The sequence below is a fragment of the Ranitomeya imitator genome, chromosome 8 (assembly GCF_032444005.1).
Source record: "Ranitomeya imitator isolate aRanImi1 chromosome 8, aRanImi1.pri, whole genome shotgun sequence".
Taxonomy (NCBI): domain Eukaryota; kingdom Metazoa; phylum Chordata; class Amphibia; order Anura; family Dendrobatidae; genus Ranitomeya; species Ranitomeya imitator.
The window spans coordinates 18,522,507-18,549,589 of NC_091289.1; the positions used below are offsets into that span (position 1 = coordinate 18,522,507).

Consider the following 27,083-nt stretch of genomic DNA (forward strand, 5'->3'; position numbering starts at 1 on the left):
TAGACAGAGCGAGGATAGCAAAGAGAACTATGCAGTCTACAAAAAACCCTAAAACGAAAACCACGCAAAGGGGCAAAAAGACCCACCGTGCCGAACTAACAGCACGGCGGTGCACCCCTTTGCTTCTCAGAGCTTCCAGCAAAAGATAATAACAAGCTGGACAGAAAAAACAGAAAACAAACTAGAAGCACTTATCTAGCAGAGCAGCAGGCCCAAGGAAAGATGCAGTAGCTCAGATCCAACACTGGAACATTGACAAGGAGCAAGGAAGACAGACTCAGGTGGAGCTAAATAGCAAGGCAGCCAACGAGCTCACCAAAACACCTGAGGGAGGAAGCCCAGAGACTGCAATACCACTTGTGACCACAGAAGTGAACTCAGCCACAGAATTCACAACAGGTTTCTGGACCAAATATTAAGTTCTGTTTTTCTATTGTGTCAAATACTTATTTGATGCAATAAAATGCAAATTAATTATGTAAAAATGATACAATGTGATTTTCTGGATTTTCTTTTCCGATTTCGTCTCACAGTTGAAGTGTGCCTACGATAAAAATTACAGACCTCTCTATTCTTTGTAGGTGGGAAAACTTGCAAAATCGGTGGCGTATCAAATACTGATTTTTTTTTTTTTTCCCACTGTAGGTTGAGTAAAAACACAAGCCCATCAACCATCGCTGGATTATTTATAACCCACAGGGCCATTAGTTTATAAGAAAAGCATCTATCGCTGTTATATACTGCCTTGAAAAAGTATTCATACCTCATGAACTTTTCTACATTTTTTTTTTTCACGATACACCTACATATATATATGTACTTTATTGGTATTTTATGTGATACGAACAGAAAGTAGCAAGGATTTAACTATAAAGGAAATGATACAGGGTTTTCTAAAAACTATAAATCTGAAAATTGTAAGGTGCTTTTCTATTCAGCCCCCCTGTAGTCTGATGACCCTAAATAAAATCCTGAGTGACTAATTGCTTCCAGAAGTCGCATAATTAGTAAATCGAGTCCACCTGTGTGTAATTTATTCTCAGTATAACTACAGCTGTTCTGTGAAGGCCTCAGAGGTTTGTTTGAGGATATTAGGGATCATGCGGCATCACGGAAACCAAGGCGCACACCAGACAGGTCAGGGATAACGTTGTGAAGAAGAGTAAACCAGGGTTAGGTTATAAAAAATATGGCAAGCTTTGAACATCTCACGAAGCACTGATCTGCCCTAAAAATCTCATATTTGCCCAATGTGTCTGGTTTGGCTTCTTTTGGAGCAGAGATAATTTCAAGGGGGTTGTCCAAGAGAGGCCATCAATTTAGTAGCCCTAGACTATGACTTTAACCCCTTTCTGCCATTAGACGTACTATTGTGTCCATGTGGGGTGGGCTTTACTTCCCAAGGACGCAATAGTACGTCATATGCGATCGGCAGCGCTCACGGGGGGAGCGCCGCCGATCGCGGCCGGGTGTCAGCTGTTTATCGCAGCTGACATCCGGCACTATGTGCCAGGAGCGGTCACGGACCGCCCCCGGCACATTAACCCCCGGCACACCGCGATCAAAGATGATCGCGATGTGCCGGCGGTACAGGGAAGCACCGCGCAGGGAGGGGGCTCCCTGCGGGCTTCCCTGAGCCCCCCGCAGCAAGGCGATGTGATCGCGTTGCTGCGAGGGTCTCACCTCCCTCCCTGCTCCCTCCAGCCCCGGATCCAAGATGGCCGCGGATCCGGGTCCTGCAGGGAGGGAGGTGGCTTCACAGAGCCTGCTCAGAGCAGGCACTGTGAAGGCTGCAGCGCTGCATGTCAGATCAGTGATCTGACAGAGTGCTGTGCAAACTGTCAGATCACTGATCTGTGATGTCCCCCCCTGGGACAAAGTAAAAAAGTAAAAAAAAAAAATTTCAAATGTGTAAAAAAAAATAAAAAAAAAATATTCCAAAATAATGAAAAAAAAAATAAAAATATTATTCCCATAAATACATTTCTTTATCTAAATAAAAAAAACAAAACAATAAAAGTACACATATTTAGTATCGCCGCGTCCGTAACGGCCCGACCTATAAAACTGGCCCACTAGTTAACCCCTTCAGTAAACACCGTAAGAAAAAAAAAAAAAAAACGAGGCAAAAAACAACGCTTTATTATCATACCGCCGAACAAAAAGTGGAATAACACGCGATCAAAAAGACAGATATAACTAACCATGGTACCGCTGAAAACGTCATCTTGTCCCGCAAAAAACGAGCCGCCATACAGCATCATCAGCAAAAAAATAAAAAAGTTATAGTCCTGAGAATAAAGCGATGCAAAAATAATTATTTTTTCTATAAAATAGTTTTTATCGTATAAAAGCGCCAAAACATAAAAAAATGATATAAATGAGGTGTCGCTGTAATCGTACTGACCCGAAGAATAAAACTGCTTCATCAATTTTACCAAACGCGGAACGGTATAAACGCCTCCCCCAAAAGAAATTCATGAATAGCTGGTTTTTGGTCATTCTGCCTCACAAAAATCGGAATAAAAAGCGATCAAAAAATGTCACGTGCCCGAAAATGTTACCAATAAAAACATCAACTCGTCCCGCAAAAAACAAGACCTCACATGACTCTGTGGACCAAAATATAGAAAAATTATAGCTCTCAAAATGTGGTAACGCAAAAAATATTTTTTGCAATAAAAAGCGTCTTTCAGTGTGTGACGGCTGCCAATCATAAAAATCCGCTAAACCGCTATAAAAGTAAATCAAACCCCCCTTCATCACCCCCTTAGTTAGGGAAAAATTAAAAAAATGTATTTATTTCCATTTTCCCATTAGGGTTAGGGCTAGGGTTAGGGCTAGGGTTAGGGCTAGGGCTAGGGTTAGGGCTAGGGTTAGGGCTAGGGTTAGGGTTAGGGCTAGGGTTAGGGCTAGGGTTAGGGTTAGGGCTAGGGTTAGGGCTAGGGTTAGGGCTAGGGTTAGGGCTAGGGTTAGGGCTAGGGTTAGGGCTAGGGTTAGGATTAGGGTTAGGGCTAGGGTTAGGGCTAGGGCTACAGTTTGGGTTGGGGCTAAAGTTACAGTTAGGGTTTAGATTACATTTACGGTTGGGAATAGGGTTGGGATTAGGGTTAGGGGTGTGTCAGGGTTAGAGATGTGGTTAGGGTTACTGTTGGGATTAGGGTTAGGGATGTGTTTGGATTAGGGTTTCAGTTATAATTGGGGGGTTTCCACTGTTTAGGCACATCAGGGGCTCTCCAAACGCGACATGGCGTCCGATCTCAATTCCAGCCAATTCTGCGTTGAAAAAGTAAAACAGTGCTTCTTCCCTTCCGAGCTCTCCCGTGTGCCCAAACAGGGGTTTACCCCAACATATGGGGTATCAGCGTACTCAGGACAAATAGGACAACAACTTTTGGGGTCCAATTTCTCCTGCTACCCTTGGGAAAATACAAAACTCGGGGCTAAAACATATTTTTTGTGGGAAAAAAAAAGATTTTTTATTTTCACGGCTCTGCGTTATAAACTGTAGTGAAACACTTGGGGGTTCAAAGTTCTCACAACACATCTAGATTAGTTCCCTGGGGGGTCTAGTTTCCAATATGGGGTCACTTGTGGGGGGTTTCTACTGTTTAGGTACATTAGGGGTTCTGCAAACGCAATGTGACGTCTGCAGACCATTCCATCTAAGTCTGCATTCCAAATGGCGCTCCTTCCCTTCCGAGCTCTGCCATGCGCTCAAACGTTGGTTTCCCCCAACATACGGGGTATCAGCGTACTCAGGACAAATTGGACAACAACTTTTGGGGTCGAATTTTTCCTCTTACCCTCGGGAAAATACAAAACTGGGGGCTAAAAAATAATTTTGGGGGGAAAGATTTTTTTTTTTAATTTTCACGGCTCTGCGTTACAAACTGTAGTGAAACACTTGGGGGTTCAAAGCTATCACAACACATCTAGATGAGTTCCTTAGGGGGTCTAGTTTCCAAAATGGTGTCACTTGTGGGAGGTTTCTACTGATTAGGTACATTAGGGGCTCTGCAAATGCAATGTGACACCTGCAGACCATTCCATCTAAGTCTGCATTCCAAATGGAGCTCCTTCCCTTCCGAGCCCTCCCATGCGCCCAAACAGTGGTTCCCCCCCACATATGGGGTATCAGCGCACTCAGGACAAATTGGACAACAAATTGTGGGGTCGAATTTCTCCTGTTACCCTCGGGAAAATACAAAACTGGGGGCTAAAAAATAATTTTTGTGGGAAAAAATTTTTGTTTTATTTTTACGGCTCTCCATTATAAACTTCTGTGAAGCCCTTGGTGGGTCAAAGCGCTCAGCACACATCTAGATAAGTTCCTAAGGGGGTCTACTTTCCAAAATGGTGTCACTTGTGGGGGGTTTCTACTGTTTAGGTACATTAGGGGCTCTGCAAACGCAATGTGACACCTGCAGACCATTCCATCTAAGTCTGCATTCAAATGGCACTCCTTCCCTTCTGAGCCCTCCCATGTGCCCAAACAGTGGTTCCCCCCACATATGGTGTATCATCGCACTCAGGACAAATTGGGCAAGAAATTTTGGGGTCCAATTTCTCCTGTTACCCTCAGGAAAATACAAAACTGGGGGCTAAAAAAATAATTTTTGTGGGAAAAAAATTTTGTTTTATTTTTACGGCTCTGCATTATAAACTTCTGTGAAGCACTTGGTGGGTCAAAGTGCTCACCACACCTCTAGATAAGTTCCTTAGGGGGTCTACTTTCCAAAATGGTGTCATTTGTGGGGGGTTTCAATGTTTAGGCACATCAGTGGCTCTTCAAACGTAACATGGCGTCCCATCTCAATTCCTGTCAATTTTGCTTTGAAAAGTCAAACGGCGCTCCTTCCCTTCCGAGCTCTCCCATCCACCCAAACAGTGGTTTACCCCCACATATGGGGTATCAGCGTACTCAGGACAAATTGTACAACAACTTTTGGGGTCCAATTTCTTCTCTTACCCTTGGGAAAATAAAAAATTGGGGGCAAAAAGATAATTTTTGTGAAAAAATATGATTTTTTATTTTTACGGTTCTACATTGTAAACTTCTGTGAAGCACTTGTTGGGTCAAAGTGCTCACCACACCTCTAGATAAGTTCCTTAGGGGGTCTACTTTCCAAAATGGTGTCACTTGTGGGGGGTTTCAATGTTTAGCCACATCAGGAGCTCTCCAAACGAAACATGGCGTCCCATCTCAATTCCAGTCAATTTTGCATTGAAAAGTCAAATGGCACTCCTTCGCTTCCGAGCTCTGCCATGCGCCCAAACAGTGGTTTACCCCCACATGTGGGGTATTGGCATACTCAGGACAAATTGTACAACAATGTTTGGGGTCCATTTTCTCCTGTTACCCTTGGTAAAATAAAACAAATTGGAGCTGAATTAAATTTTTTGTGAAAAAAAGTTAAATGTTCATTTTTATTTAAACATTCAAAAAATTCCTGTGAAGCACCAGAAGGGTTAATAAACTTCTTGAATATGGTTTTGAGCACCTTGAGGGGTGTAGTTTTTAGAATGGTGTCACACTTGGGTATTTTCTATCATATAGACCCCTCAAAATGACTTCAAATGAGATGTGGTCCCTAAAATAAAATGGTGTTGTAGAAATGAGAAATTGCTGGTCAACTTTTAACCCTTATAACTCCCTAACAAAAAAAAATTTTGGTTCCAAAATTGTGCTGATGTAAAGTAGACATGTGGGAAATGTTACTTATTAAGTATTTTGTGTGACATATCTCTGTGATTTAATTGCATAAAAATTCAAAGTTGGAAAATTGCGAAATTTTCATAATTTTCGCCAAATTTCCGTTTTTTTCACAAATAATTGCAGGTACTGTCAAATAATTTTTACCATTGTCATGAAGTACAATATGTCACGAGAAAACAATGTCAGAATCACCAGGATCCATTGAAGCGTTCCAGAGTTATAACCTCATAAAGGGACAGTGGTCAGAATTGTAAAAATTGGCCCGGTCATTAACGTGCAAACCACCCTTGGGGGTAAAGGGGTTAATAGAAACATCTAGCTAAAGTTCTCCTTTAACACTTTTTTAAATCATTAGCAATGTATACATTAATCACACCCGAGCCTCTGTCACCTGGACGGATGTAAAACTGGTTTTCTTTTGGCAGCCGGTTTTAATCTATAGCTAACATTTCTATCCCCTTGAGGTGGTGATAGTATATCTGTACAGACGGGACAACCTCAAAGTTAGTGCAAGTCCTCACATGTAGCTGCCACCGGCTGCAGAAACTGTAACTCATTAATAGAAGGCTGAATGTGTGTGACACGGATGCAGCTGCCATCAAAAGTATCCCTCTCCCCCCATTGCAAATTAGTCTGATTAGTAAAATGTACAAACCACTTCTTATATAGGTTGTGTGGAGGAATGTATATTACTCCTGGTCCATTGGTTTATTGCAGATTCTCAACAAAATACCCCCCCCCCCCCATGGTAAGTGAGTTTTCTACATTGTAGAGCCCCTCTGGCTGTTATGACCTGCTGTAGATCTGATCTGTTGCTAGACACCAACTTCTGTCAGCAATGCCAAGAAATCTTAGGTCAGTGCTCATGGGCAATGGCCTCCAGGTCACTAATATTCTTGGGTTTGCTACAAATGCCTTCTTCAAAGCCTCATTTTTCAATGGGGTTCAAGTTAGGTGACTATAGTGGTCACTTGAAAATCTTTCAAGACTTCTTCCGAAACCAAGGCTCATGTGCTGTCTGGTATGCCTGGCATCCATATTCTTGTTGGAAAGTCCAATGATGCCACACCTTCAACATCCTCATTGAAGGCATGATGTTTTTTCCTAGGATTTTCTGATACTTAATTGAATCGATTTTACTTCTGCCAGTAGAAGGAAAGAAGCCCCAGAGCATCTCCGAGCCACCACACTGCTTCACTGTAAACAGCGCCGAGCCATCACCATGCTTTACTGTAGGCATCACCAAGCCACCACCATGCTTCTGTTTGTGTCACTAAGCCACAGCCATGCTTCATTGTAGACATCACCGAGCCACCACCATGATACACTATAGGCATCACCAACCCACCACCATGCTTGCTTCTCTGTAGGCATTGCCGAGCCAGCCATGCTTCACTATAGACATCACCGAGCCACAACCTTGCTTCTCTGTAGACATCACCAAGCCACCACCATGCTTCTCTGTAGGCATCACCAAGCCACCACCATGCTTCTCTGTAGGCATTGCCGAGCCAGCCATGCTTCACTGTAGACATCACCGAGCCACCACCATGCTTCTCTGTAGGCATCACCGAGCCTACCATGCTTCACTGTAGAATCACTGAGCCACCACCATGATTCACTATAGACATCACTGAGCCACTACCATGCTCCTTTGTAGGCATCATCGAATCACCACCATGCTTCTTTGTAGGCATCAACATCACCAAGCCACCACCATGCTTCATGGTAAGCAGAATAATTCTTTTCAGTGGATGCTTCATTCTTCCCCCAGATATACTGCTGTTCTATGGGCCCAGAAAGTACCATCTTTCTTTCATCGCTTTACAGAACAGAGCCTCAAACTTCTGTGACTTATTTCTTACTTTTGGATCAGTAGAGATGACGTCTCGGAGTCCGAGTCCTTCAGCGTTTAGTACGCACCTTACAGTACAAATTGACAGCTCAGTTCCTACTGCCTCGAGGTCTTGATGCCAGTCCTTTGCAGTTTTTTTTTTTTTTTTTTACCCATAGCCTCCTCTGCAACCTGGTGGCAGCCGGTGATAATTTATATAGCGCCAACATATTCTGCAGGCAATCCCTGCATGTGTTGCGGTTGTCAAACAGCCGCGAGACATGCAGGAGCGGAGACTTCGAACATATTATTCGAGCACGCCGAAGACACTCTGTTAGCACTCGAGCATGCTCAGATAACACCTTATCCCAGCACATTCGCTCATCACTACAGACCATCCATATATATTTGAGATTCTTAAAGCATTTTTTATGTATTATATAGAGATGTAATAGAATTTGATTACAACTATTCTTCCTTCCACATTGCCGGTCGCCAGTGGAAATTGTACGCACCGTATATAGAAAAGTCTGCGCCCCATAGACTGCTTAAATACGCCCTCTGCACTTCAATATTGTTTAATTCACATTGTTGTCGCGGTCGGGCTTCGCTGGGGAGATTGATTTGTCAATTTCAGAGTCCGACCTCACAGGGGGCATATATTATGGTTCTGTTTTTTTGCCAACTTTTTCAATGCAGGGCGAGAAAAGTAGCAAAATTTGCATCACTTGGCCGCTCTCATCTAATGTCTGTGTTAGTATTGTACTACTAACTTATGTACATGTTGTGCTCGCAATTGTATTTTATTTTTGGGCACCTTCAATTAGCGGCAACACTGTGCATGTAAGCAAAAAAAATTACTGTAATTCAGAGCTAACAAGTTTAGAGGCACAATAAGCGCATTGATTATAATAGGCACATAGCCCTCACATTGTGAATGCCGAGATATTAAAGAATTGTTGTGGTTTTTTTTTTCTTTCTTCCTCTTCTCTTAGAGGCTTGGAAAGGTTAATGTTACGGCCTGTTCACTTATATTATTCAAATTGTAGTCAGCGACCATTGTTCTAGGTTTACAATGAAGAAATTTTGCATTGTTGTTTTTTTTTTTGCCTATTTAAAACAAGTAATTATTTTATGCTATTTCCCAGGAGATATTTTGTACCATTCTTTTTTTTTTAACAGTATTTTAATTTTTTATGGTTTTGGATTTTTTTTCAGTGTTTCAGAGAAAGCTAATACCTCTATATACAGTAGATAACAAAGGATCCACCATTCACAATAGATTGTCACAGCTCACCTCCTCCTCCTGTACAATGACTGATAACTCCTCTATATACAGTAGATAACACAGGATCCACCATTCACAATAGATGTCACATCTCACCTCCTCCCGTACAAAGACTGATAACACCTCCTATATACAGTAGATACCACAGGATCCACCATTCACAATAGATGATATCACAGCTCACCTCCTCCTCCTCCTGTACAATATCTGATAACACCTCTATATACAGTAGATAACACAGGATCCACCATTCATAATAGGTGATGTCACAGCTCACCTCCTCCTCCTGTACAATGACTGATAACACCTCTATATACAGTAGATAACACAGGATCCACCATTCACAATAGGTGATGTCACAGCTCACCTCCTCCTATACAATGACTGATAACACCTCTATATACAGTAGATAACACAGGATCCACCATTCACAATAGGTGATGTCACATCTCACCTCCTCCCGTACAATGACTGATAACACCTCCTATATACAGTAGATACCACAGGATCCACCATTCACAATAGATGATATCACAGCTCACCTCCTCCTCCTGTACAATCTCTGATAACATCTCTATATACAGTAGATAACACAGGATCCACCATTCACAATAGGTGATGTCACAGCTCACTTCCTGCTCCTGTACAATGATGCATAGCACCTCTATATACAGTAGATAACACAGGATCTACCATGCAGTGACCCCTGTTACAGGTAGGGTTCGCTGCATGGTCTTCCCAGGATACGCACGAAGGCGTATTGAGGTCGTGAGAGTGCACGGCAGTTGCACGCATAAATATGATGGTGAGACAAAGTCCGGCATTGTTGTGAATGGCCGGTATGTGTGTCGCAGAGGAAGTTACTCTGCGCTGTCAGCTTAAAGCAATTTAGTTGTTGTGGGACCTGTAGTCCCACAAGTATAGTTGTTGGTATAATTATGAAGGGAAGCTGGCAGGGCTAGTTATGAGAGATGGGCGGGTTCAGCTAGCCACACACACTTCCATCTAGAGGAGTGGTGTAGCATGGCTAAAGGGTTTGTAGTCGATGGGAGGTATGTGCCACATAAGTGCCTGGTTGCTGTAATGTAGCCCGGAGTATTCCTTTCTTGCACATAATCTTGTATATGTGTTTCAGGACCTGTGGTAATGTCAGACCACATGGCTAATCATGTGATGGGTTACTGGGTGGGGTTAGCTCTTTATAAGACTGGCTAATCCTTTACACAGCAGATATGTGTGGAGGTGAAACCCTCCTGAGTGTGTTACGGCTTCAGGACTGAGCCGGATGAACTGGACACTTGCTTTTCTTTACCCAAGGCGCACTTCTTCGGGTTTATAGTAAATCCGGCCTCTCTTATAGCATCCAACACCGCTTGGACTTTCTCCAGATGACTCTCCCAGTCCGGGCTAAAGATGACGATATCATCTAGGTACGCAGCAGCGTAGACCTTATGGGGTGCAAGGACTCTATCCATAGCCCTCTGGAAGGTCGCCGGAGCTCCCTGTAGGCCAAACGGCATCCGGGCATATTGGAAGCATCCATCAGGTGTCGAAAAGGCCGTCTTCTCCTTGGCTTCCTGTGCCATGGGGATCTGCCAATACCCCTTTGTCAAATCCAAGGTGGATATATATCTGGCGTGCCCAAGCCTTTCGATGAGCTCATCAATACGGGGCATGGGATAAGCGTCGAACTTGGAGACTTCATTCAACTTCCGATAGTCGTTGCAAAACCTCCACTCTCCATCAGGTTTTGGGACCAGGACAATTGGGCTCGACCAACCGCTCTTGGATTCCTCAATGACCCCAAGCCTCAACATACGCTCCACTTCCTTGGAGATAACTTCTCGACGAGCCTCAGGAATACGATAAGGTTTCACATTCACCCACACATGTGGCTCTGTTAGGACCTCGTGCTCTATGACCTTCGTGTATCCTGGCAATTCTGAAAACAGGTCCCTGTTTTTCTGGAGTAACTCCCGGCACTGCTGTTTCTGGGTCTTTGATAGCGTCTCTGCTATAGTAACCGCTCCAACCTCACCTTCTGGGTTGCTTAACAATGATGGAGTTGCTGTCGGCTCTCTATCTTGCCATGGCTTGATGAGGTTGACATGGTAAACTTGGAATGGTTTCCGTCTTCCTGGTTGGTGAATTTTATAATTTACCTCACCAAGTTTCTCGACAACCTCATATGGCCCTTGCCATTTGGCCAAGAACTTGCTTTCCACCGTTGGAACTAACACAAGAACTCGGTCTCCCGGATTGAACTGCCTCACTCTTGCAGACCGGTTGTAGACCCTGGCTTGAGCTTCTTGTGCTTGGAGAAGGTGTTCTTTCACGATAGGCATCACCTTTGCAATCCTCTGCTGCATCAGGGCCACATGCTCAATGACGCTTCTGTGGGGTGTGACTTCGGCCTCCCAGGTTTCCTTGGCTATATCCAGGAGTCCTCGTGGATGTCGGCCATATAGAAGCTCAAACGGTGAGAACCCTGTGGAGGCCTGTGGAACTTCACGAATGGAAAACATCAGATAGGGTAAAGGTACCGTCACACTAGACGATATCGCTAGCGATCCGTGACGTTGCAGCGTCCTCGCTAGCGATATCGTCCAGTGTGACAGGCAGCAGCGATCAGGCCCCTGCTGTGATGTCGCTGGTCGGGGAAGAAAGTCCAGAACTTTATTTCGTCGCTGGACTCCCCGCAGACATCGCTGAATCGGCGTGTGTGACACCGATTCAGCGATGTCTTTGCTGGTAACCAGGGTAAACATCGGGTAACTAAGCGCAGGGCTGCGCTTAGTAACCCGATGTTTACCCTGGTTACCATCCTAAAAGTAAAAAAAACAAACAGTACATACTTACCTACAGCCGTCTGTCCTCCAGCGCTGTGCTCTGCTCTCCTCCTGCTCTGGCTGTGAGCGTCGGTCAGCCGGAAAGCAGAGTGGTGACGTCACCGCTCTGCTTTCTGGCTGCCCGGCGCTCACAGCCAGACCAGAGAAGCAGAGCGCCGAGGACAGACAGCGGTAGGTAAGTATGTAGCGTTTGTTTTTTTACTTTTTAGGATGGTAACCAGGGTAAACATCGGGTTACTAAGCGCGGCCCTGCGCTTAGTTACCCGATGTTTACCCTGGTTACCGGGGACCTCGGGATCGTTGGTCGCTGGAGAGCTGTCTGTGTGACAGCTCTCCAGCGACCAAACAGCGACGCTGCAGCGATCCGGATCGTTGTCGGTATCGCTGCAGCGTCGCTATGTGTGACGGTACCTTAAGAGACAATCCCAGTCTCTACCGTCTTTCTCTATAGCTTTTCTCAGCATGCTCTTTAGTGTCTTGTTAAACCTCTCAACAAGGCCATCTGACTGGGGATGGTACACCGAGGTCCTCAACTGGGAGATCTTCAGGGCTTTGCATAACTCCCTCATCACCTTGCTCATGAAAGGTGTACCCTGGTCAGTCAGGATCTCCTTTGGCAGACCTGTCCGGGAACAGACATGGACCAACTCGCGGGCTATGCTTTTTGAGGAAGAATTTCTCAAGGGAATTGCCTCAGGATAGCGTGTGGCATAGTCCAGGATGACTAATATATACTGATGGCCCCGAGCTGATTTAACTAAGGGACCGACCAAGTCCATGGCAATTCTCTCGAACGGTACCTCAATAATGGGCAGTGGCACAAGGGGGTTCCGGAAATGAGGAGTAGGAGCAGTTAGCTGACATGTAGGGCAGGACCTGCAATAGTTCACTATTTCCCGGTGACACCCAGGCCAATAGAACCTCTGCACAACCCGTTCCTGCGTTTTTTCCACCCCCAGGTGTCCACCCAAGATGTGTGAATGGGCCATGTCCAACACTTTCCGTCTATACGGACCCGGCACTATCAACTGCTCTACCAACTCCTCCCGTATTTTCGTGACACGGTACAACAATTCCCCCCTCAACAGAAAATGGGGAAATCTTGTGTCTGCCCCCGGCTCCTGTACCACCCCGTCAATAACTGTGACATTATTAAAGGCTTCCCTCAGAGTGGGGTCCCTATGTTGGGCAGTCCCAAAATTTTCACCGGTAACTTCTAACTCCAGAATGTCAGATGTAGGGGATACTTCCTCCTCATCCCCAACCAGAACACAAAAAGGAAAACTGTCTGCCTCTGGGTGTGGCGATACCCTTCCAGGGTTCACTGGTTCCCTGCCAGGGAGCTCAGAACCATTTCCCCACAAATCCCAAAACAAACAGAAATCCCGGCCAATAATTATAGGGTGCAACAAGTCCTGAACCACGCCGACTATGTGGGACTCAGTGCCACATGCCGTTTCAATGTCCACCCTGGCCATAAAATGGGCAGTGGACACATTGCGGTACTATCTGCTGGGACGTAAATTTAGACTGGTATCTGACCATGCCCCGCTTAGGTGGATGAGAGAAACGAAAGGAAGAAATGCTAGAGTCACCCGTTGGTTCTTAGCCCTGCAGGACTTCAGTTTCCATGTGGAACATAGGGCCGGAAAGCTGCACGGTAATGCGGATGCCCTATCGAGAATCCCTTGTTTAGTGGGGGAAAGTGCCAAGCCCCACGGCTTTAGGCAGAGGGGGGAGGTATGTAGCATGGCTAAAGGGTTTGTAGTCGATGGGAGGTATGTGCCACATAAGTGCCTGGTTGCTGTAATGTAGCCCGGAGTATTCCTTTCTTGCACATAATCTTGTATATGTGTTTCAGGACCTGTGGTAATGTCAGACCACATGGCTAATCATGTGATGGGTTACTGGGTGGGGTTAGCTCTTTATAAGACTGGCTAATCCTTTACACAGCAGATATGTGTGGAGGTGAAACCCTCCTGAGTGTGTTACGGCTTCAGGACTGAGCCGGATGAACTGGACACTTGCTTTTCTTTGCCTGAACCAAAGGCCCATTTTGCTTTCTGTTATTTGCCACATGGTTTATGAAGCAATAAACCCAGTGAACTTTAAAGGAACACGTCTCCTGAGTGTCAGCCGTCGCAGCTGAGTGAGTGAAATCCTTACAATGGTTACAACCATATAATGTGACTGAGGTCTGGTCACATGGTCTCTGAGTGTGGACCTGAATGGTCCATATACTGAAGGTCCCGGAGAGCCTATGTGTTGGGAGTGCTATCTCCCTGAACAGCACATGGTGGGGCTTTGGACCTGGTGGTCTGGGATGTTGGACGTACGTTCTGAATAGCACCCAGACTAGCCCACCTTGTGAAAGCAGAATTCCTAAAAGTCAATGTAATAGTTACTATTTAATTGTTAGGGTGCATTCACACTGATACCAGCATAGATGTCAAACATACCCACAGGCTTCCATTCTTCTTTTAGACTTCATCAGGCCTCTGTACACCAGTGTGTATTTTATACAATATCCACATACCGTAAAGTGCTGTTATTATTGTATATTTCAGTAAAAATATAAAGTGCAAGGTTTTTTTTTGTTTATAAGCAATAAATAAGGTGCAAATAATGTTGACCAATAAAGTGCAGTAACGTCTGTATTGTGTTGATAGAGGATAATAAAGAACAATATGTGTAAAATATATATATACCAAAAGATGAAAGGAAGGCAGCACTCCTTGAGAAAGGCTCAAAGGCAAAAGGTGGATCTACACCAGATCAAACTAACTGTTGTTGATGCTTCCAGGTGTTTCCATTATTTTGCTATATATATATATATATATATATATATATATATATATATATATATATATATATATATATATATATATATATAGTAGGACATTATTCTTATTTATTACTTTAGCGCCATTTATTCCATGGCACTTTACATCTGAAAAAGGGTATATACATATTTAAAATACAAGTACAATAATCATGAACAATACAAGTCACCGACTGGTACAGGAGGAGAGAGGACAATGCCCACAAGGGCTCACAGTCTACAAGGACATGTAATATTGAGGCATTAAGTATACCCACGTGTACACTAAACTCATAGAATGATAGCGATACACATAACATAGTAACACAAACCCTAAATATGGCACCGGAATAACCTGAAAAATAATAATGGATGTCAGTGGGAAAGGAACCCCAGGTGTTTCGCTGCTCAAGGCAGCTTCATCAGGGATTGGACATGAATAAAAATGTGAATTATGTATCATGAAGTAGAACTAATGGCACTGAAATAAAAATTGGTTGAATGTCCACGGCCTCATTTGAGAAGACAAAAAAATTGGCCAAAAGCGGTCCACATCTTTATAGAAGACCCATTAGAGTCCACAAATGTTGTCCAGGTTGGAAGTACAATAAGAACAAGATCCAATACTAAAAAGTGAGATGTGCTTGTCATTTCATCTAGACCAGTATTTCCCAAACTCCAGTCCTCACGGATCCCACGGGTCATGTTTTCAGGATTTTTATAGTGTTGCACAGGTGAGACAATTCCTGATACATTGATGATACTTCCACTACTTGCGCAATACTAAGGAAATCCTGAAAACATGACCCGTGGGGTCCGTGAGGACTGGAGTTTGGGAAATACTGGTCTACACTTTGTTTCCAATGTCTCAGTTTGGTTCCTCGATGCCTTTACTTGCAGACATCACTGATTTTGCACCATAGTTATGACCTGTTTATGGCCCAATCTTAGGAATACCATGCTATCATGTGTGTCAAAAATTGAGCTTTGGTTAGGGATCTTGCACCCAAAGTTCTTTAAGGAACACCATTGAGTACACACTTCCTTTTTCTATTTTGCTTTCCTGGAGTCCATTAATGACTTATCTTGTATGTTGAGGACGACCCAATCTTCTTACCTGGAACTTTTCAAAATCTGACATTCTTGTCGGGGGAAAAAAAGCCTGTGGCAGAAATCAGGTTTTCAGTAAATACTTCTGGGGTTGGATCCTGCACACATGAGTTACGACCAGCCAGGGCGGACTGTTTTGTGGTTTGTTGTGTCTGGTTTGGTTCCGACAATTAAACTTGTGGACACATTTGGTCATTCGAAACACGTTTCCAGGGTCTGGCAAAGCCAGCAGGATCCCTGTGCTCGGCAGGGTATAGAGCCCATCAACTTTCACAGGATAAAATTAAAAAAAAAGGTTGTAGTATAATATATAAAAGGACAGGTGTAAAAATCACAAATATTTACTGCAACAATAATAATATTTACACAAGAGAATCTGTCAGTAGGATCAACCCTTAAGCCGTCTATATGGCCATGAAGGTGATAGAAAATTAAATAAAATGACATCTTGATATCTGCGATTCGACTTTTTTAATCCAGAGAAATCCACATTTTTCTTAATATGTAAATGAGCTGTAAAGATCTATGGGTAGAACATAGATCTCCCCGAGATAAAACCTACAAGAAGCAAAATGATCATATACCCTGCTGTAACTAAATAAGTAAAAAAGAAAAAGTGCATTTAAATAACATGGGATTTTAGTAATATTGTTTTTAATCAAAAGTAGCATAAAAGTCATCCCACCATCGGTAAGGTGACCCCGAATAGGGTCACCTTGCCGATGGTGTGAAACCCATGTTATTTAAACGCACTTTTGATATTTACTTAATTAGTTACTGCAGGGTATATGATCATTTTGCTACTTGTAGGTTTTAGATTCTCAGGGAGATCTATGTTCGGCCCATAGATTTTAACTGCTCATTTACATATTAAGAAAAATATGAATTTCTCTGGAATTAAACATTGGATTGCAAATATCAAGGTGTTATTTTATTTACGGTAACTTTCCATCACCTGCATGCCCATACAGACATCTTAAGAAAGTTCATCTTACTGACAGCTGCCCTTTACAGCAACCAGTGGGTTTCCAGAACCTCCAGAACATATGATTGTGAAGACCTATCACATACTGAACATATGTGCATCCTTTATTGGATGACTCATTAACAAGAAAAGTACAGCGTTTGTAATGTGCAGCAGTGTTCCCCAACTCCAGCCCTCAATAGTGAGTGCAGCTCTGGAGTATAATACAGGATGTAACTCAGGATCAGTAATGTAATGTATGTACACAGTGACTGCACCAGCAGAATAGTGAGTGCAGCTCTGGGGTATAATACAGGATGTAACTCAGGGTCAGTAATGTAATCTATGTACACAGTGACTGCACCAGCAGAATAGTGAGTGCAGCTCTGGAGTATAATACAGGATGTAACTCAGGATCAGTACTGTAATGTATGTACACAGTGACTGCACCAGCAGAATAGTGAGTGCAGCTGTGGAGTATAATACAGGATGTAACTCAGGATCAGTAATGTAATGTATGTACTCAGTGACTGCACCAGCAGAATAGTGAGTGCAGCTCTGGGGTATAATACAGGATGTAACTCAGGATCAGTAATGTAATGTATGTACACAGTGACTGCACCAGCAGAATAGTGAGTGCAGCTCTGGAGTATAATACAGGATGTAACTCTGGGTCAGTGCAGGATAGTATCATTTATTTATAGAGTAGTGTAACATTTTCCTTGTCTTATATTTTATATGAAAATTCTAATTTGCCATTTGTTGTATGAAGTAGTATACCTTAACTATTAAAGTAGCATTACTTGTGGAGCTTTATGGTAATAAACCCGATGTCCTAAAACACCGGCCAGAACAGCACATATCATCGTACTTGTGGATAAGCGGGCAGGAGGTGTAAATTGTGGCGTCTCAGATTCCTAAAACATCCGCATTAGGTGGGTCAATAGCAAACACCTGATAGTAATGCATTCCTAATCTAATTCCTGTGCTCTGCTGCCTGTCTTGATGCTAATTTAATGTGTTTCCCCATATTTAAATATAATTATAGTATGGATATATCAAATGCAGCCCCAGAGAATTGTTCTGATGTTTGTTTTCTATGCAGCTTTAAAAGATTGGGTCATGCGGTCTGCAATGAAAGAAATACCATAGAAGCATGTGAAGAATACTCCTGGCGAAACGTATAGGCCTGAGAGGGCGGAGCATGACCCCAAAGAGGGAGTCCAGGCGTCATGCCCCGCCCAAGAGACTCTTGAGTGTTCCCTTAGTGAACTTTTTGGTGTTTTTGGTTTAACAAGAAATTAACTTTGAGCCTCCTCGCATCCTCTTTAGATGAAACTTTGGAATTGCTATTTCTCCACCTCCCTCTTAAAATCCCTGACATTTCGATAAGTCAGGATTCTTATGGCGGAGGACAGATGGAGGAAATAAACTAATATATTAAGAATATGTATAGCAATGTTTAACATGTTTTATTTTGACATGATCTGCTTCTTGCTAGTTTGTGAAATCTTTAGCACCTGGAAAACCTTAAGTTGGAATTTTAGCGTTCTGTCATGTTCATTTGATAGGGTGTTAATGGAACTGGAATGGTGCGGAATATTAGGGCGTCAGACTCCTAATTTCTTAATGTAAACTAAGACTTTATATATTTATCGAGACTACTTCACTTTAGATAAAGATGAGCCTGGTGACCATCTGATCGCCTGAGGAAGCCACATCTGACATGACATTTCTGCTGCAGCGGCCACTGCAGGAGATATGTGGTACTACATGGTGGGGAGAGTGGGAATTCTTACAGGAAAGCTGTTAACTTACACTGAACTCTCATACAAATTTATTTATAATAACTTATAAATAACACATCTAGAAAATGGGAAACCAAATTAGACCAGTTATTGGACCAAGGTCACCAAGAATGGTGGCAAAATGATCTTCCAAACTTCTGCTCTCCTAAATCCAGTGATGTTTTTATTTTATTTTTTTCCTGTTTTTTTTTTTTTTCCCACCATTCATGAGATTTGACCCTTTCTTCCCTGTATATAAATCTAGTCTTTTTAGACAAGGGGGTGTGATCATCAACTCTATGGGCATCTTCTTGAGGACCACGCCCAATTAGCTAAAACATACCCTAGCTTTTTATATGGTGAAGAAACTGCAATATCTCGTGAACGGAGAGGAACACTAGCAAAATAAAAACAATGCCGGATTCAGAATAACGGTGCCAGGGGTTTTTTCCTGCTCTTTTCCATTCCTGAGATTCGGCCTCCTCTTCCTTATATATAAATCAATTCTTGTTTGACAAGAGGGTGTGATCATGAACTTTTCTCTACGGGCATCTTCATGAGGACACACCCTATTGGCTAAAAGGCCAGATTTGTATACCAGGAAGAGGGGTAATATCTCATGAATAAAGAGACTCAGGAACAAGAGAAAAACATCATCAGATTCAGGAGAACAGTTGCATTTACACCAGGTAAAAAAAATGTCATGACCTTCATAGAATCCTACAATGTTAGAGCTGGAAGGGACTTACAGGGTCATCACGTCCACTTTCCTTCTCAATGCAGGATTCACTAAACCATCTCAGACAGATGTCTGTCCGGCCTCTGTTTGAAGACTTCCATTGAAGGAGAACTCACCAACTCTAGGGGCCGCCTGTTCCACTCATTGAGCACCCTCACTATCAGAAAGTTTTTTCTAATATCTAATCTGTATCTTCTCCCTTTCAGTTTCATTCCATTACTTCTCGTGTTTCCAAGTGCAAATGAGAATAATGATGATCCTTCTACACTGTGACAGCCCTCCAGATATTTGTAGACAGCTATTTAGTCTCCTTTTAGCCTTCTTTTTTGCAAGCTAAACATTCCCAGATCCTTTAACCGTTCATCGTAGGACATACTTTGTAGTCCGCTCACCATCCTGGTTGCTCTTCTCTGAACTTGCTCCAGTTTTTCTATGTCTTTTTTAAAATGTGGTGCCCAGAACTGGACAAAGTATTACAGATGAGGCCTGACCGAGGAGGAGTAGAGGGGGATAATTACTTCACGTGATTTAGACTCTATGCTTCTCCCCAACATTTATATTTGGTGTTGCGTGAATATATCTTAATGCATCCCAGAACTAGCGGCATCATGGGCATACGTAGATGAGATGGGACCCTAGTGTAAAGATGAATATGGGGGCCCCAGGTTTTACTTCTCAGTATAGTAGAGCCAGGCGTTTGTCTGACTGCTACACCCTTTTCAAGGGCCGATTTTGCAACCTTTTTAATAGTGCCGTTCCTCAGGGGAGGAGAATCCTCTACAGATTCTTGTCATTCTGTACCAAAAGGGATGGGACAAAACATGGCTAAGATATTCCTTCCTCCATGGTTCATGGTTTGCATCTTGTCCGCAGTGTAGAGGTCTCAGACGAACCCAACTTCCCCATAATGTCAGTTTGTCCCTTAAAAACATTCCCTTTAAGTACATGGAAATTAGTCAATTCTGAGATCTTTGTCAAAGGACCTGAGAGGCAAAAAAATCGTAAGTCAGGTTTATGTACATTCTATAATTGTGTCGTTAAGATTTCTCATGTCTTTTATGGACTGGGTAACGGTTTACAGAATAAACATGTTGATTGTTATTGGCGTCCTCTGGGATCCGGCAGCTGCTTCTTCCCCGTTCCCCATAGACTTTTTTTTCTTTCTACCATGGATATATGACTGAGGGGAGAAGTGTGCGATGGGCGAGATGAAAACTTAGAAATCAGAGCGCTTCTGTTTGGAAGAACAAGGTGTTTGTACATCCTATTCCCCCAGCGCGTGTTCATGTGCGGAGATGCTGAGCGGCGGAGGCCTCGTCTGGCTCCGATTGTTCCACGAGTGTGAATGCTGGCATCCAAATCTACACATGTTATTGTCCAGGAACACGGTGTGATAACTGCAGCATCTCCATCGTGGCTCCCAGGTTAATCTTCATCTGATTTAGATTAATGGAAAATGCCGAACACATGTAGAAGCATCTACTGATGGAACACTTCTTCTTCTGTACAGCGCAGTGTTGCTTGTTTTATCCATACTAAATACTGTGGTATGTATATTGTGGCAAGATTGGATGGAAAGAATGTTTGTGACTACACTAAAAGGCCCAAATCGTTCTCCATGGATCACAATCCATGGGATTAAAATCCATGATGGCATAATCCTTTTTGAAAGTTTAATTTAAGTTTCTGCCACCTAGTCTGATTGACAGCTCCTCAGGCTAGGTGGGTGGAGATTCAATAGGAGCAGGATGGATGGACAATGAGGAGCTGTCAACATGGGTAGGTGGAAGGAGATTCAGCAGGAAGGATGGAAAATGGAGGATGGACAATGGTCCATCCTCCATTGTCCATCCTTCCTGCTGAATCTCCTTCCACCTACCCATGTTGACAGCTCCTCATTGTCCATTCATCCTGCTCCTATTGAATCTCCACCCACCTAGCCTGATACAGCTCCTCATTGTCCATCCATCCCGCTCCTACTGAATCTCCACCCACCTAGCCTGATTGACAGCTCCTCATTGTCCATCCTCCTGCTCCTACTGAATCTCCACCCAACTGGCATGGTTGACAGCTCCCCATTGTCCATCCTCCCTGCTCCTACTGAATTTCCACCCACCCAGCCTGATTAACAGCTCATTGTCCATCCATCCTGCTCCCACTGAATCTCTACCCACCTAGCCTGATTAACAGCTCCTCATTGTCCATCCATCCTGCTCCCACTGAATGTCCACCCACCCAGCCTGATTGACAGCTCCTCATTGTCCATCCTCCATTGTCCATCCTTCCTGCTGAATCTCCACCCAGCTCTTTATTGTCCATCCTCCCTGCCCCTGCTGAATCTCCTTCCACCTACCCATGTTGACAGCTCCTCAATGTTCATCCTCCCTGCTCTTGCTGAATTTCCACCCACCTAGCCTGGTTGACAGCCCCTCATTGTCCATCCTCCATGCCTCTGTTAAATTTCCCGCCACCTAGTCTGATTGACATCTCATCGGTGCCTTTGTTCCCTGCTCCTGCTGATTCTTCACCCACCTAGCCTGGTTGACATCTCCTTAGTGTAACAATGCTGTCAGGCGGTAACATTCTCTGGGCGTTCCCCAAACCCAGACTTGTACATCAGATGCAAGATAGAGGAGTGCGATCCGTCACTGCACAGAACACGTTTCCTCCAGAATCCAGTGGTGGCGGCTTTACTCCACCCATCCGGCATTGTGCTTAGTGATGTACGGCTGCTTTCAGTGCTTGTGCTGATGTTAATGATAGATGAAAGTTTGGACTCTCCATAAGTCATCAATTCTCTGCTGACTCTATAATTGTATCTGCTCGTCAGTACTTGGTAACCACGCTCTCTGACTCTACGGGGTCTCCACTTCTTTTGTTGTGGGATAGGGGATACATTCCTAATGATCACTAGGGGTCTGACCACTCCTGAAAACTAGAACACTGAAGAGCCCCATGTGAATGGAGAGGTGGTGATCGTGCACATGCACATTGCCGCTCCATTCATTCTTACGGGAGTGCCGAACACCAGCCGAGCACAGACTTCAGCTTCCGTATCTCCGGCGCTCCCATTAAGAACGAATGGAGTGTCAGTACACATGAACAACCACTGTTAAATTCATGTGCACCTTGGTTTTTGGGATCAGTGGGGGTCTCAGCGTCGTGGGTAACTTCAAGAATACCAGATAATACCTAAAATTATCTCTGGCGGCCAAGAGTAAAAATTTGGTGCAGAGCATGTACAAAATGTTCCATCTCCGTCATGCACACCAAAGAATTCACTTCTTTTCGCTTTTTAAAAATCTTACATTTTTAATATTTAAAAAAAAAGGAAAATAAATGCCTCCCCCCCCTCCAATTTTGTGATCTGACCGAATGTCAGTAACCAAATAGTTAAAGTTACTCACTACCTTCCTGGACAGTCCAAAGATTACCATCACCCAAAGTAGCAGATGGAGCGGATAATGCTCGAAATGATAAACAAGTGCAGCACCTGACGGCACGGAGCGCGGTACACAAACACATAGCTAATTATTTACAGTGCTAAGATGTCACACCATGCTAATCCGGCCCGGCAATTTGCATGCATGTAATAAATAACCGGCAGTATGGCAGTACCTCGGCTCTCAGCCCTAGTTACTGTACCTTCTAAAATTTCTCGAAGTTCATCCATTGTGCAATATGCAAGACTCCGGGTGCAGGTACTGGCATTTTTTTGGATTATATGATTATGAATGAAGATAATTTCTGGTATTTATGTTGCAAAAAAATAGCAGTGGCTTAAAGGGGCATTTCAGGGGTATACAAATTATTGCTTAAAAGTAATCAGACTAATAAAAAAAATTAAAAGAATTGATACTTGTATGTATTGATTAATCATAGGTCCCATCCTGGCCCTAAAATGATCCCTGTTGATCTGCTTCCTGGCACCATCCTTGATGCACTGGAAGTGACTGTTCAGCCAATCGTGGTCAGAGGCGGGTCATCACTGCAGCCTCTGATTGGCTGATTGGGTATTTCCAGCTTTTTCAGGGTATCAGGAGCAGGAAGCACAGGCACAGTACTGTGTAAGCGCTGGAACGGGACCTGCAGGGAATCTTTTCTTTTAATATTTTTGACCAGTTTAAAAATTTTGAAAAGATTACAATGAATAGAGCAAAGGTGCGGAATCGGTGATCCCAATGGAAGAAACCCTTTAAGTTTAGATGTACATACAACAAAATGCATTTATTGGAGAATTGTCATTCGTACCATTTTTTTTATAGCTTCATACAGGGTTTGTAAAACTAAGGAAACATGTCCGTCTGCATAGGAGCTGTATACACAAAACGGTGTATTTTTTTTTTTCTAATTAAGACTAATTGCAAAGTTTTTTTCTTTTTTTATTTCAATGAAAAATATTGGTTGGAAGAAAAAAAATTTTTCAAGTACTGTGGCCGAATAAGTTCCCGCAGCGGCTGAGATGCTTCCCTCCGCTTGTCTAATAGCTCGCCATAACAAACTAGCCTGTTTTGTCTCGGCTGATGACACGGTGTCCTTATTTTGTATCGGCGCTGTTTACATCAGATGTTCACTGCTTATCGCGGGGACATGATTATTACTAGGGAGACTTGATACATCATCCGCGGCGGCGTCAGATTAGAGCGAGCTAATGACAGCGCCTCCGCAGCCCGCAAATCACTTGTTTTTATTTTTTTGTTTTGTTTTTTTTTTTTCCATCTTCTTCTATGGAGATGTCAGTGTAATGAAATAAACTCGCCGTGCGCTTACAGACGCGCTTAGAGGTTCACTAGGTGAATTCAAAGCAATTTATACTGAATTAATGTGGGCCTGTAGTCTTCATTATCCCATATGCCGGGACTGTATAATGCAATAAACCTGCAAATCCAACCGCTGCATTACACGTAATGGCCCGCTGCGCTCTCCTACAAATGCCCCACTTTGCTTTCCTGCTCTGGAGGACCACGCCGGTCCATGTACATCTGTCGCATAACCGCTGCAGGCAGTCACTGGGCTCAGTGCTCATGTGGAACTGTCCCTGCTGAGACTACTGACTGGCAGCAGTGGTCACTTGAATAATGTATTTGATGTCTTGCAGATTTGGTGCAGATATAAATCCACGATATGTCAATTCTTTTAGCGTTTTTTGCTGCAGATTTCACGCAAACTAATGAGTGGGGAAAAAATCTGCAGAAAATACGAGCCAATATGGTGCATTAATTTCCAATACTTAACATGTGCCCATACCCTTAAAATCGGATAAAAACAGCCCTAGGTTTTTTTTTTCTGGCCCACCCATACACATGCACGCTCAGCTTGGCAGAGCGTGCACGTGTTTTCTGTAAGAAGGTGAAAATAAGCCACTGCCTGACTCCTCTGGTTGAAATTTAACCTGCCCAATCCTTCCTTCCAGGGCTGTGGAGTCGGTAAGCCAAACCTCTGACTCCGACTCCTCAATTTCCATGACACTGACTTGGGCTCCGACTCAACCAAAATGGGCTCCGACTCCAACTGAACATCCCTGTCAGGGCTGTGCAGTCGGTAAGCTAAACCTCTGACTCCAACTCCTCAATTTTCATGACTCTGACTCCTCAACTTCCATGACTCCAACGCCACCAAAATGGGCTCCGACTCCAACTCAACATCCCTTTCAGGGCTGTGCAGTCAGTAAGCTAAACCTCCGACTCCTCAATTTTCATGACTCCGACTCCACCAAAATGGGCTCCGACTCCAACTCAACGGCCCTGACAGGCCTGTGCAGTCGGTAAGCTAAACCTCTGACTCCGACTCCTCAATTTTCATGACTCCGACTCCTCAACTTCCATGACTCCAACTCCACCAAAATGGGCTCCGACTCCAACTCAACATCCCTGTCAGGGCTGCGCAGTCGGTAAGCTAAATCTCTGACTCCGACTTCTCAATTTCTATGACACCGACTCAGACTCCGACTCCACGACTCTGACTCCACAGCTCTGCTTCCTTCCCTTTACATCTGCTGTCTGGGTAGAACCGAGCCACCTCCATACACATTAGATGGTCCTCAGGTCTTCACAAAATCTGCTAATCAAAAATAACAACACTTGGGTAATTAAAGGGGAATTTTGAAAAACTGAAATGGGAAATACCTGTCTCAGGTGCCTGGGATTTAAGAAACACCCCTGGCAGGGCTTTGCTACCCTGTCTCCCTTAGAAGTGTATGGGCACTACAGAAACGGGGTAGCACATGTCTTCAACACTTTCGCCCTTTATTCTAATGGTCCCCAATTTGAGTTACAGTCAGGAGTTGTAGTTTTATATTTTAATCTGAATGTTATCTGAAAATTATTATTTTTTTCTTTATTGGACTTTTATGTAGTTTTTTTTATTTTTTAACACTCTGTAAATTGGCTCAGCCCTGGCTGTTGCACATTATTTACACAGCAGTGCGTGGCACAAGTCGTCCTTCCAGTTTCTTGTTTACCTTGTTGACTTCTTGGCTTATTTCATCCTGTTCCTGTTTTGTTTGTGTTCTAGGCTTCGTCGATGGTTGATGGTCAGGGCGTGTGCGTGATTTCTGAACAGTAAGGCATGAGGAGTGACGGGGTGTGATGTCTCACGGTGAAGCTGGTAAGTCACAAATATTTGGTTTTGCAGTATGGTGGGAAAATGGTAATAGCAACTCTTACGCTTGTTCTTTTTCTATTGTTGTTTTGTTTGTTTTTAGAGCTTTTTATGAAGGGTCTAAAACTACAATTACAATTTTGTAAATCCTAAAAGATGAACTTTATTTGCCATTTACATGGTGTTCTCCTCCAGGGAAGAGTAATTCCATGTACTTAGTACAGCGCCACCTAGTGTTTATAGTGTAAAGTAATGTGCACGACCGCCTAATGAGGAGTGCTGGTGGACGCACATGCTCAGTTATTCCCAGGTCTCTGCATAGTCAACCACTATTATCAGCAAGTGATGGTAGATCCTGGCCATAGACTTTTTCACCTTCTAGAACCAGAATACCTAATTATAATGCCATTTTTGTGACTTTTCACCACATCTACTTTTAACCCCTTGGCAACATCTGATGTATATGTATAGCAAATGTGCACAATGCTTGTATGGAGCAGGCTCAGGAGTTGTGCATGCTCTATATAGCATGGGTGCCTGCTGTGTTATACAGCCCACACCTCAGAGTAACTGATCCAATCAGAGCTAGCACCGATTGCAGCAGTCTGACCTTTATAAAATGCCACTGTCAAAAGTGATCTCCAGAATGTAAGAGGCTTCAACATGGCAGTCGTAAGTTCTGACAGCCAGTGGCATAACTCCAGTCCCATGGGTCTCAATGCAGCATTTGGACCCGGGCCCCCACATCCATGTTGGTCAGATGTACGGGCATTTGTAGCATTCTAGATCTTATAAAAACATATGAATAATAGTGTCCCCATCATGACCCCTTACTGTAATAATGTCCATTGTCCTGGCCCCTTTATGTAATAATATCCCCCCTCCTGTAATAATATATCTCATCCTAAGCCCCTTCCTGTTATAATGTTCCCCTTCTTGGGTCTCTTCCTATTAAAATATCTCCCATTCTGGGCCAATTCTTGGTATTATACTCTGTTATGGGCCCCTTACTGTAATAATGTCCCTTATCTTGGCCCCTTCCTGAAATAGTGTCCCCCATCCTGGTATAATGTCTGCCATCTTGGCCACCTCCCTGGTATAATTACCCCCATTCTGGTATAATGATCCCATCCTGGATTCTAGACTGGTATAATGACTCCCTTCATGATGTAATGACCCCCCATCCTGGGCCCCTTCCTTAGATAATGACACCCATCCTGGGCCCCTTCCTGGTATAATATCCCCTGTCCTGGACCTCTTCCAGTAATAATGTCCCCCCTCATCCTGGGCCAGTTCTTGGTATTATGTCCTCTGTCATTGCCCCCTTACTATAATAATGTCCCTTATCCTGGCCCCGTCCTGTAACAGTGTC

The 27,083-nt window shown here is 43.6% G+C and overlaps 1 protein-coding gene across 13 annotated transcripts in view; it reads left to right on the top strand.

Annotated features, from left to right (window-relative positions):
• The window catches only part of FOXP1 (forkhead box P1), a 704,299-nt gene that overhangs the window by 62,380 nt on the left and 614,836 nt on the right, over positions 1–27,083 (top strand). For all 13 annotated transcript variants that reach the window (XM_069736485.1, XM_069736483.1, XM_069736488.1 and 10 more), the window contains exon 3: positions 25,625–25,717. The gene's annotated coding sequence lies outside the window, so the exon portion shown is untranslated. The remainder of the gene's footprint in view (positions 1–25,624; positions 25,718–27,083) is intronic.